The sequence below is a fragment of the Typopeltis vanoorti genome, chromosome 15 (assembly GCF_054136105.1).
Source record: "Typopeltis vanoorti isolate ZY-2024b chromosome 15, IOZ_Tvanoo_1.0, whole genome shotgun sequence".
Classification (NCBI taxonomy): Eukaryota; Metazoa; Arthropoda; class Arachnida; order Uropygi; family Thelyphonidae; genus Typopeltis; species Typopeltis vanoorti.
The window spans coordinates 72,589,942-72,602,292 of record NC_143563.1 but is presented as its reverse complement, the minus strand read 5'-3'; the positions used below and the strand labels follow the sequence as shown (position 1 = coordinate 72,602,292).

Here is a 12,351-nt window from a genome sequence, read left to right as displayed (position 1 = left end):
ACTTATTTGACCGAATTACATATCACACGATATTGCGTGATAATTTGGCCACCACGCGAAATTCCAATTTTCAGCTTGGCAATGAACGTGTTAAAACTAAGTGATGGTCATTTCCAATTTCAATTCCTCTGTATACTCTTGTATCTTTAACCAGAAAATATCATTATCATGAGTAATATAGTCAGTGAGGCTTTCCTTATTTCTTGTGTCTTCACGTGAACTTGTGCACATCTTTGTGTTGGAGTATGTTGTTAGTAATGACTAGCCCTTATGTGAGCAGAAATCCAGCAGATACTTAGCATTATTATTAGCCTTTCCATTTTCTCCAAATTTTTCCAAAAGATTTTTATGTGCCTGGCGGGATTCACTTCCTATACTGCTGTTTAGATCTCCAACAAGTACCACTTTTTCCATTTTCTTTATGGAAATAGCCTTGCTCTAGTGAATCAAAAAATTTCTTCACTTGTTCCTTAGGAGAACATTCTGTGGGACCACAGGTACAAATAAGTTTCATTGTCCATTTCCCCATTTTGAAGTTTGCCTACATAACTCTACTTGAAACTGCCTTCCAATCAAGTTTATCTTCACGTTTGATATTGAAAGCTATTGTTACATCTTCCTTTCCTTGATCATCATCATCCCAAATATAACATTATATAATTATTATTTTGGGAGATCTCACCTGTTTTTCTCTTTTTTTTTTGTTTGTGATGCCAATTATGTCCATGTGGTAATTTTCCAGTTCTTCTGCAAGAACAATTTCCTTTCCATTGATACGCCTTAGGTTGATATTTGCTATCTTCAGTTCTGATTTTGGATTTGTTGTTGTTCTTCTAGATCAGTGGTTCCCAACCTTTTTCCACTTGTGTACCCCTTTTAAACCGATTTCTATAATTGTATCCCTTGTTTTTAAAATAGCTGTTTTTGAATACTGACACTTTTGTTCAGTGCCTATCTTAATGTAAAATAGTGGAAATGAGGTAAAGAGTTGGGAAAGGAAAATGACTACACTAAAAGTACAAACCACAGTTAATTTTACAATATTCATAATACAGAAATAAGTACTCAAAATAGAATTCTAAGGCAATATAGGATGTAGCAGAAGTCATTGAACACTTAATATAAATTTAAAAAAAAAAAAAACAGTGGAAAAAGTGATAATTTTTAATCCCTGGTGAAATATTTTACATGTGCTTAATACATCTTAAGATCTATAGATCACATTCAGTTGGAACTTCACCTTTAACTGTTAGTGAACCAGTTTATTCTATCCATGGTTGTGCCATTCCTAACAAGTCTTGAAATAAAGTTCCACCACCTTATAGAATATGCTCTATATTTTACATACTCCATAAAGTTTGGTGATGAACAACTTTTATTGTAGGTGATGAATTGAATAGAAGAGACATCCCAGCCTGTGGAATTTGGAATTCAACATCAAGATAGTACACATAGCAGTTTCTTCCAGTTTTTTGTGTGTATGCACGTGTGCTTGCCATCATGATGAACATCATTGTGTTTGACATTTTCCACTTTACGCGTACAAGCCCATCCAGATAGATTTTGCTTGTTATTAGTTCAGAAAAGTGATAATTTGATTGAACATTACACACAACATACATTTAGTTTGAAGTTATATTGGATGCTTAATATTAAGTGGAATCTTAAACTGCAAATCTTTGTTTTGTGCTGATTGGCTTTCCAGAGATGTGAAATGTTGCCTCGTACACAAACAGTTTTCTACCGGTATCTGTCATCATTTATCAAAATACTTTCTTTGATAAATGCTTTGTGATGTACGTAGTTTGTAATCCTCTTTCCAAAACTTCCAGAATCTGGACTGTGAAGAACACATGCATGTTTTCTGTAGAAAACTCACTCCACAATTGCGTGAAGAATTTGCATTTGTTTTGACTTCAGGATATTCTGAAGAAACTTGTTTTTCTGAGTTCAACGTTGTTTCACTAATACATGGCCAGCACTTCTTTCATAATTAAGGAATACTCCTTTTCTAAAAGGTTCTGTGCATGCCCTGATGCAGCTCCTCATTGGCTGGCTAATTTCATTTTGTTTAATCTCTAGTGGCATCACCGTTGTTTATTATTATTATTATTTTTTTTTTTTCACTTGTCATGTGACAGTTGATAATTCAAAGTTTATTCATGTTAGACATCTATCAGTAATAGAAAAAACTTCATGAGTCTGTCTGACATAGGTCATTGCTGTTTTTCATTATTAAATTCCTTACATTTACCCTCATAGGGTGTACAGATATTATAATAATGCTACATGAAAAAAGTTATATCATTACTGACTTTCTGTTGACAAGGAGATCAGGAAAGAATGTAGGATTGCAAAAGAGCTAAGGCTCAACAACAAATGCAAGGAAATTGAGCTTTTGTACAAAAAGCACAAAACCAGAGAACTTCATAATAAAGTTAGGGAGTTAACTACCAAATCTTGGAAAAGGGTAGGCTCTCATTGCATTGAAGATGCCAATGGAAACATCCTAATGGAGAAAGACAAAATAAGGGATAGATGGGTAGAGTATTCAAAGGAATGCTACAATCATGATGGAATAAATAAGCAGTTGCAAGAAAATTTGGAGTGGCCTACATTCTTACCTGGGAGGTAACAAAAAGCTCCAGGAACAGATGGAATTATGGCAGAATATCTAATGGCTTTAAATTATAAAGCTATAAGATCACTGACTGACATGTAACAAAATATATGAAATTGGACGCCTGCAAAAAGATTTTAAGCACTCGACATTCCTATCAATACCTAAAAAGTCTAAGACAATTAGATGTGAAGAGGACAGAACAATCAGTCAGATAGCAAAAGTTATGTTATATATCATCCTAGAAAAAATAAACAAAATCAAATTGGAAATTAATGAAACAATCTGGTTTTCAGGAATAAAGGTACTAGAGGACTCTTCAATGTTAGAACTATTTTAGAAAGATATCTGGAGAAGCAGAAGTCTGTTTTATTGACTACACAAAGGCCTTTGATGATATAGAACATGGACAACTAATAGAATGTATCAAAAAATTAGGAGTAGAGTAGATGGCAAAGATACCATATTACTGATAAATCCATATTGGAAGCAAACTGCCTCAATAAAATATCAGGAGAAACCTTGGAGGAATTCCCAGTAAAGAAGGATGTCAGACAAGGCTGTGTTCTTTCTCCTATGTTGTTTAACCTTTATACTAAAAATATCATCTAGCAATTAGCAGAATTTGAAGGAGGCAGAAATATAAACAACTTAAGATATTACAGTACTGCTGGCTGAAAATAAAAGATTTCAAAACCTACTAGAAAAGATGTTGAACTAAGTCAAAAATATGGACTTAACTTCAAAAAAACCAAAACCATGCTTGGTTAGCAAGAGAAAAAGGGAAAATACCCAATACAAATATTAAGATGAGAGGAAATACAGTAGATCAAGTAGAGTTATATATATATATATATATATATATATATATATATATATATATATATATATGGGTCAACTAATTACAGAGAATGGAAAGGAAATATTAAGGATAGAAATTGCTAGATCAACCTTCATTAGCTTGAAAAAATTCTGACAAGGAAAATTCATACAAAAAACAAAAATTAGGCTATCCAAATGCAATGTATGTTCAACACTGCTATATGGAGCAAACCTGGACAATATCAAAATATTGTGAAAATAAACTAAAAGCCTTTGAAATGTGTATCCTCAGAAGAATCCTTAGTCTCATGGACTGCCAAAAAAAACGAATTTAGAGATGATTGGAGAAGATAGGACTCTGTTGAAAACCATCCTCTGGTCACATAATAAGGCATGAATCCTTACAAAAAACCTCTTTTAGAAGGAATGATACAAGTCAAAAACAAGAGAAGGAAGAGAGAACTTTTTATGGGAAATATTAAGAACTGAACCTTTTTGTCTTATGAAGAATGTAAGAGAGTGGCACAAAACCATACATGGTGGAAGCTCATGATAGTCAACCTGGAAGATGATAAGAGAACAGTTAACAATTTTCTTCCAAATTAATCTATCAAGACTCCAATATTAGATGATATATTTCTGTCTTCTAAGGCACTTATTAATATATCAGTCCAATTAGATCTTGCTCTTCTGTTGGATCTTTTCCTTCCCATACTTACAAAGTACACTTTTTACTCACCTTTCCTCTCTCATAAGTGACGATACCACCTGATGAGATTGACTGTAATATTTTTGAATGCTAACAATGTCAAGTTCTTTCATAATATCCATTTTTAATATGATACTGCTATTGATACCATCTGTTTATTCTCCTAATCCTTCCCAGAACTCATATCTTTGGTCTTCAGCCATGATCAAGTTTTATTTCTAACCCAGATTCATAAGTTAAAAGTGATTTCAACATTCTTGTTTTCAGCTAGTTTTTGACTAATTTTTCTCATTCCCTATTTTAATTTACCACCTTCATTAAAATTTAGCTTAAATGTTTTACTTGCTCAATATTTTCTATGCATTAATGAAATAAATTACTTTATACAATAAGGTAATTTAGTTCAGGAATGCATTAAAAAATTTAACAACGTATCTTATAAGAAGAATAAATTAAACTTTTATGAATATTTAACTTAAAAACACTGATTTGGAGGAAAATTGTAGATAGGAAGTTAGTAATGATGTAAATTTTTCGTGTAGTACTATCATATCCTGTACACCCCTTGAGGGTACATGGCAGGAATTTGATGATGATGAGAAATAAGTACAGCTTCATGTTAAATATTGATAATGATGATCAAGTATTTAACAAACTTTGATATTATTATTATTAATATTTATTTGTGTTATCTGAAAAGTCTGTAATAATTGGTATACAGATCACTAGCCTATTGACACATTGTTGGTGAGATCGTTGAGCTTGCTTGGATGCACTTAGTCAGTGGAAAGTTCGTTATTGCAAAGATCATTTCTTAGTAGTACGCGATTGTTCTGGAAAGGAGGATGGGTGACGAAAGTGACACGTGAACTGTTCGTAATGATTGGTAAAAGAGTGGTTTGGGGAAGGCTTCATAGCCACACGCTCACCAATCATCATTCACTAATGTGAGCTAGTTTTGAAGTGTCCATTAGCGGTGATTCAAACTTAACATTTCTTGTTCCATAACTAATGTTTTGCATTTTGTTTACTTTACTTGTTTTTCTGGCGTTCCTGATTACATTTTTGTGTACCACCGCGTACCACCGATGTTCTAGATGTTGAGCTGGAGTTTGTTCCAGTAACTGACTTTTCATTGCTCACTATGGTTTCCTGGCAAAAACAGTAGGGAGGCCTTGTTTAACCTGGCATGAAATCTCATGTTGTATCATGATGATGCGACGTGAGCAATTTGGGACTTAGCTTAGTCCCAAATTGCTAGCCCATCCTCATTCATTCAGTACCCAGTGGATACCTACTAATGGAGCACACCATGTGTAGGTGAGGATTGGACATTAAGAAGTCCCAGCCAGTTCTCTGCATTCCTTAAAAGTGAGGTGGAGGTCTACTCCCAGTTATTTGGCTTTGACCCTTAAGCGACCCCAAGATAGAAACTTAAGTTTCAAAATTTACCAGAGAGTTCATGAGAATATCACCTTCGACAAAGGAATTGCCTAGGATTGGCACTACTTAAAAGACATGGACTCTATCCAGGAGCACAGTATGCACAGGATCACACATATACCTTTTATTAGTGCTTTGAGGTTTCACTGACCTGACAACTCCTTAGAACCACTAGTTCTCTTCAGAGACCAGGCAGAAACCTAAAGACGGTAAAACCCTAATTCAATACCACAACAATCTCATATCTGAAAATTATTATTTATAAATGAACTCTTGGTCATCATCATCATGCCTTTCAAGGATTTAGGCCTAGAGTGGCCTGTTCCAGCCTTAGACGTCATCATTGAATCTTTTAAGAGGACGTCCTGGTTTTATTTTTCCGAATGGTTTATTGTTTAACGCTTGTTTTGGTAATCTTTCTGTTTTCATTCTTTCAACGTGTTCCATTTATGTTTATATTTTTTAATTTTTTCTATTAGTGATTCCTGGTTTAATACTTTCATAATTTCTGTGTCATTTCAGCTGTTATTAATCTTTGTCCTACAGTTAACTTAAACACTCTCCTCTTTGCCGACAACCAAATAATAATTACAAATTCTGAAGATAACTTACAGAAAGCTATTTTAGATCTAAATGAGATAGCGAAAGATTATGGCATGATAATATCAACAGAAAAATCAAAAACTATGGCCTTTAAAGGACAAGATCCAGCAAGAACTAAAATAGTAATAGATAACAAGATCTTAGAAAGAGGTGAATTCATTTAACTACCTAGGATGTATGATCACATATGAAAATGAAAAAGATATAAATGTAAAAATCGCAAAATATTTAAAAATAATAGGTGTAATTAACTCTATATTTAAACCAAACCTAGTTCAAAAACAAACCAGGCTAAAAGTATACAATACATTAGCCCTACCAGTCTTAATGTACGGAAGCGAAATCTGGAAAATAAAACAAAAAGACAAACAAAGATTAACAACAGCAGAAATGAAGTTTATGAGAAAAACTGCAAAGTATACCCTATTTGATCACAAAAGAAACGAAGATATTATGAAAGAATTAAACCAAGAACCAGTAATAGAAAAAATTAAAAAATATAAACATAAATGGATGGAACACGTTCAAAGAATGAAAACAGAAAGATTACTAAAACAAGCCTTAAAGTATAAGCCATTAGGAAAAAGAAAACCAGGACGTCCTCTTAAACGATTCAACGATGACTTCTAAGGCCGTAACAGGCCATGCTAGGCCTAAATCCTTGATACGCATGATGATGATAATTTCTTTGTCATTTCAGCTGTTATTAATCTTTGTCTTTTTGTTTTATTGTCCAGATATCACTTCCATACAGTAGGACTGGTTTGGCTAATGTATTGTATACTTTTCGTCTGGTTCGTTTTTGTACTAGGTTTGGTTTAAATTTAGTTAATTACACCTGTTATTTTTAAATATTTTGCAATTTTTAGGTTTATATCCTTTGTCATCATTATATCTTGCTAAGTATACATCATTAACTCTTGGTAGGTGCATAAATAAATTATTGAAATGAAGAGCTAAATATCTTCATGTTGTTTAAGGAAATTAACAACATAGACTAGATCAGTGGTGGCGAACCTTTTTATGTCCGCGTGCCAAAAGTTTACAAATCGAGTTGCTGACGTGCCGGGCACACCAGCAATTAATTAATACAAAATTAATTGCAGAATTTTATTGAGACAAGTTTAAAAATTAATATAGAATTTCATAATAATGAACACATAATTTGACATACACATTGTCGTATACAAATCAGTGTTAACCTATTATCAATTTATTAATTTATCAATATATCAATTTATTAATGAGATTTTTGCTCTTTTACATTAGATGCCAAATGCTTTATATCAGGTTCATATTTTGTCACTTTTAGTAATACACGCGCGGAACTGGATTCATCAGTCATTCTATTTCTTAAACTGTCTTTTATAAAATTCATTTAAAAAAATAATGACTCACAAGCATATGTAGAGGAGAAAATTGATAATATAGCCATAGCTAGTTTTTTTAAACAACAAAAGGTTTCAGGAATGGCATTCCAAGTTCTCAATATTTCCTCTTCTGCATTCTTTTTAATTGCCCCCAATAATCAATCCTTTTCCATTATTTCCAAGTCATTTCTCAAATGGACGAACTTTTGTTTCCATATAGAACTAGATTGAAAATCTATTAGTTGCATTTCTATATCTTCCAAATTCAGCCACTCAAAAATCTCCAAATTGAGTTTATCTGTTGATGTTGTGTCCAGATGCAAAATAAATTTTGATGTCTCTGCAAATTGCCTGAACTGCATAAACCTTGAAGAAAATTCGTTGATTATCGACTGAATAACTGTAGAAAACTCTTTTGTCAAACATCATGTTTGTCAAACAATCAAACATGACAATAATTGTCTTGTTAACACCTTGCAGTTTAACATTTAATTCGTTTAAATGTAAACACAAATCAGTAAAAAAACATTAATTTCAAAAGCCATTCGACGTTCATTGATTGATTGTATTTTTCAATGATTTTCTCATTATTTAAAAAAAGTCTGACTTCATCTAAACACTCAACAAATCTTTGAAGAACTTTCCCACGACTTAACCATCGGATATTGTTGTACATAAGTAAACCATTGTACACCGAGTTTACCTCACTTAATAATTCTATAAATTATCGTTTATTTAAAGCGCGTGCCAATATAAAATTGACCAATTTTGTTACAGTGCTCATAATATCTTCCAGTGGCTTGAAACTAGCCTTTGCACATAAAACCTGCTGATGTATAATACATTGAAAACCCAGAATTGAATGTCCAGTATATTTGGTAAATAAATTGACGAACCCATTTTCCTCTCCAGTCATACTGCGAGCACAATCAGTGATACAATTTTGGAGGGATCTATATCTCTTTCAGCAAGTACATTTACAACTGCGTTGCAAATATCTATTCCTTTTGTTATTGTTGCTAATGATATTAAACTTATCAATTCTTCTTTGCTGTTATTCCCAACACAATAATGAATAAAAATTGCTAAACGAGCTGATCCAGTTATGTCAGTACTCTTATCAAGACAAAGAGAAATTGAACCAGAAGATTTTATATCTGTTTTTTCTGATGAGTTATATTTTTAGCCATTTCTATGATTCCATCTTTCACCGTTTTTCTAGCCAAAGGCATATTTTATTCTTTGAATAATTTTTTCCTTGTTTTCAAAATCTTCAAAGAGAACTGGTGCACATTTTAACCATGCTTCTTTTATATATTCCCCATCACTAAAAGGTTTCCCATGTTTAGCAATTACATTTGAGGCAAAAAACTAGCAGCAGTTATATTTGAACGACTGCCAGTAAATTTCATTAGGGTTGTTGACTGGATATTCCTATTTTTAATTGCCTGAGCAATAAATTCTTTCTGTTCGTCCTTGCTTTTCTCAAGGAGCGATTTATGGTTTGTCTCATAATGCCGTTTTACTGACGATGTTCTGCACACAACTGTCCCGGAACATAAAATGCATATTGCTTTATTGTCTTTATTAATCCTGCCATACTCTTCAGTCCACCAGCTTTGGAACTCTCTACTGCTTGACTGTGATAATTTTCGTTTTTTATTTTCACCAGCCATGGTCGGTAGAACTGTAACAAAATAATTCGCAACTTAAATCAAATGCATTTTTTATAGTTTCAAAAAAATCAACATTTTATTATATGCCTAAATTAAATTATCTTTATAATTCCCACTTGTGCTGCATATTTCTGCCTACTGGCAGATGCGTGGTGCGAAATGCATAATGAACGCACGTACGATTAGAAAAGGGAAAAGTCAGGGAATCCTAAGGATCAGTCGTTCTCAATTCTTTTTCTATAGACTGTATTTTTATTTATTCTTACTGTATTAGAAGGCTCAGTCCCAACAAACTTACTCGTAAATGCTTCCAATTTTTTTAAAGTTCATACATTAAACTAACATAAGTACTAATATTATATAAATTAAGTGGATATTAAATCCAACATTATTTCAAAGCCGACTACAGTAACTATAGAATTTTCGGGGGAAATTTGGCGAGTGTATTCCTGTAAGATGTCTGGTCAAATTTCGTAAGAAACGTCTATAGTTTCTGTAGTCGGCTTTGAAATAATGTTGGATTTAATATCCACTTAATTTATATAATTTTGTATCGCCGATGTTGAAGCCTTTTGGCTATTGATTTTAGTAAATAAGTATTAATAATTAATTATGGCATAATCATAGAGTATTAATACCCTTAATGTAACGGGTGTAGCATGTCGACAAATATAAAAGTACTCATTTAAATTAGTTATCAATCACAGAACTAATGCTAAAATATTGGAGTTTCCTCAGGCCAACATCATTAAATTAACTTCTGGTAAGTTTTATTGACATATCCCATTCTGATCACCAAACATTTATAATATTATTCAGTATTAAAATTGATTATTGCATTATTAAATTGATTTTAATGATGTTGGTTTGAAAAAAAAACCAGTGAAAGAAATATTTATGCATTGTAACTCACCGTAGAAGTCAGCGGAACAGGGGAAGCAGCAGAAGGGTGTCGATGTCGACGAACGCTTACAGTCGAATATAACTTGCCCTCGCGTATAACTGGCACCCCTGATTTCACTTTACGAAAAAAGACATTAAAAGGTTTTGCATATATATATACACACACACACACACCTCCCACACAAAAAACACCCCCTCCCCAACAGCCATTATATACTGTAGATGCAAGGGAAAAAAAATAGTTTTATTGTATCCCTGAAGAGGCTTTTGCAGTCTGTGTAATATATTTCTTAACAAATAGTGCAATTAGAGACAGCTGGAATAAAAACGATGCCTAACTAATGATTCACATGTACCCCTCTCACAGAAACTACGCTGTATAGGCAAGCAAAACCATATGTTGCACCGGAAACACAGTATCTAACTAAAACGATTGTCCAATTTTTCAATTACATGAAATAAGTGTTTGCTTGATTGCATTTGAAATTCTCGATGTCATTATGACAGATCAGAGGCTAACTTCAATTAAAATTCTACTACGAATTGAAACTTGCCATATAAAGCTTGTGTGAGTTCCCCTTCCAGCTCAAACGCAAACAAGGCAATAAAAACTAATCATGGGTTGAAACTTTGTGTGAGTTGAGCCCGTTGGTAATGGGAACAATAAACGACACCCCGTCGTGAATGTCTTAAAACTAAGAAATATATAGTGAATGTTGTTATTGCAGATGTTATGGAATTCGGTTGAAAAGAATTAGCATTCAACTCAAAAATCGTCAGTTCCATTTGTCTTTGGGTCACGTGATCTTTTGTTAATACCGCACCAATCAAATTCATGTCTTCATAGCCACTCCTCCTGTAAAACAAAATTTAACTTGTATGTATTGTAACAATTAAAAAAAAAGGCTGAATAATTTATAAGCATATAAAAGGATATCACATGTAAATCATATAAAGGATATCACATGTAAATCATGTGATATCCTTTTATATGCATATAAATTATTCAGCCTTTTTTTTTTAATTGTTACAATACATACAAGTTAAATTTTGTTTTACAGGAGGAGTGGCTATGAAGACATGAATTTGATTAGTGCAGTATTAACAAAAGATCACATGATCCAAAGACAAATGGAACTGACGATTTTTGAGTTGAATGCTAATTTCTCGGGCGTACCACCTCTGGCACACATGCCATAGGTTCGCCACCACTGGACTAGATAATAACTAAAAATATATCAGCTATTAATACACTGGTATTAAACACATGCATGCAGGCACACTTCAGTAACAAAGATGGAATAAGAGAGATACAGGGTGATCTAAAGTCCTATATATGCCACCTATTGGCTTTCATTGGGTTTTCTGTGTTGGATGCACTTGTTTAATTATGACAGTGTATTAATCCCTGAAGATGCTGATTTAACTTTGCTGAAATATATATGAAGTAATAAATATTTTTAGCTAGTCTGTTTTATTTATTTATTCGTATGGAGTTCCCCCTCATTCCTTTAGGAGGGGACAGGTTGAGACCTCCTAATGAGGGACTAGGGATATATATTTTATGACTGTAAATTTGTGTCTGTTCACGGGCTGGTTTGCCTGTTTTGAGGGACGAAAAATCTGAGCTTCTGGGTGAAAAAAACCTCTACTTCTGTATGAGACCGTCCAACTCGCTCTTAGTCAAAAGAGACCAATAAAGGTCTCACTTCATATACAGGAATCAAACACAGGTCTTTCTGGCCAAAGGCCTTCGTCTATACTGACTGAGCTACAGAGGTTCTATGTTGTTAATTTCCTTCAACAACAAGGGCACTTTGATGACTCAAGTTGTCATAAACAACCTGAAACACTTCGAGGTTTCAGGCCAGTGCTAATAAAAGGCAACTGTGTGTGTTCCTGGGCAGAGTCCATTTCTTTTAAGTAGTGCCAATCCTAGGTAGTTCCTATGTCAAAGGTTATATTCTCGTGAAATCTCTGGTAAATTTTGAAACTTTAATAAGTTTCTGTCTTATCTGACTATAACATCAGTGGATTAATGCTATCCTTATTTGGCTCTTCATTTCAATAATTAAAGTAGTTTAGTGTTTTGTTATAAATTTTTCTTAGTTCTGTTTAAACTTATTCCATATTAGTTTTCCTCAACTATTATTATGAATGCCTGATTATAAAGTAAAATTTTAGTACATTAATAGAGGGTATAAC

At 33.1% G+C, this 12,351-nt stretch overlaps 1 protein-coding gene across 1 annotated transcript in view; it reads left to right on the top strand.

The window, feature by feature from the left end:
* LOC150098880 (phosphatidylinositol 4-phosphate 5-kinase type-1 alpha-like) overlaps nt 1-12,351 on the top strand; it is a 322,543-nt gene that overhangs the window by 84,584 nt on the left and 225,608 nt on the right. The window lies entirely within an intron of this gene.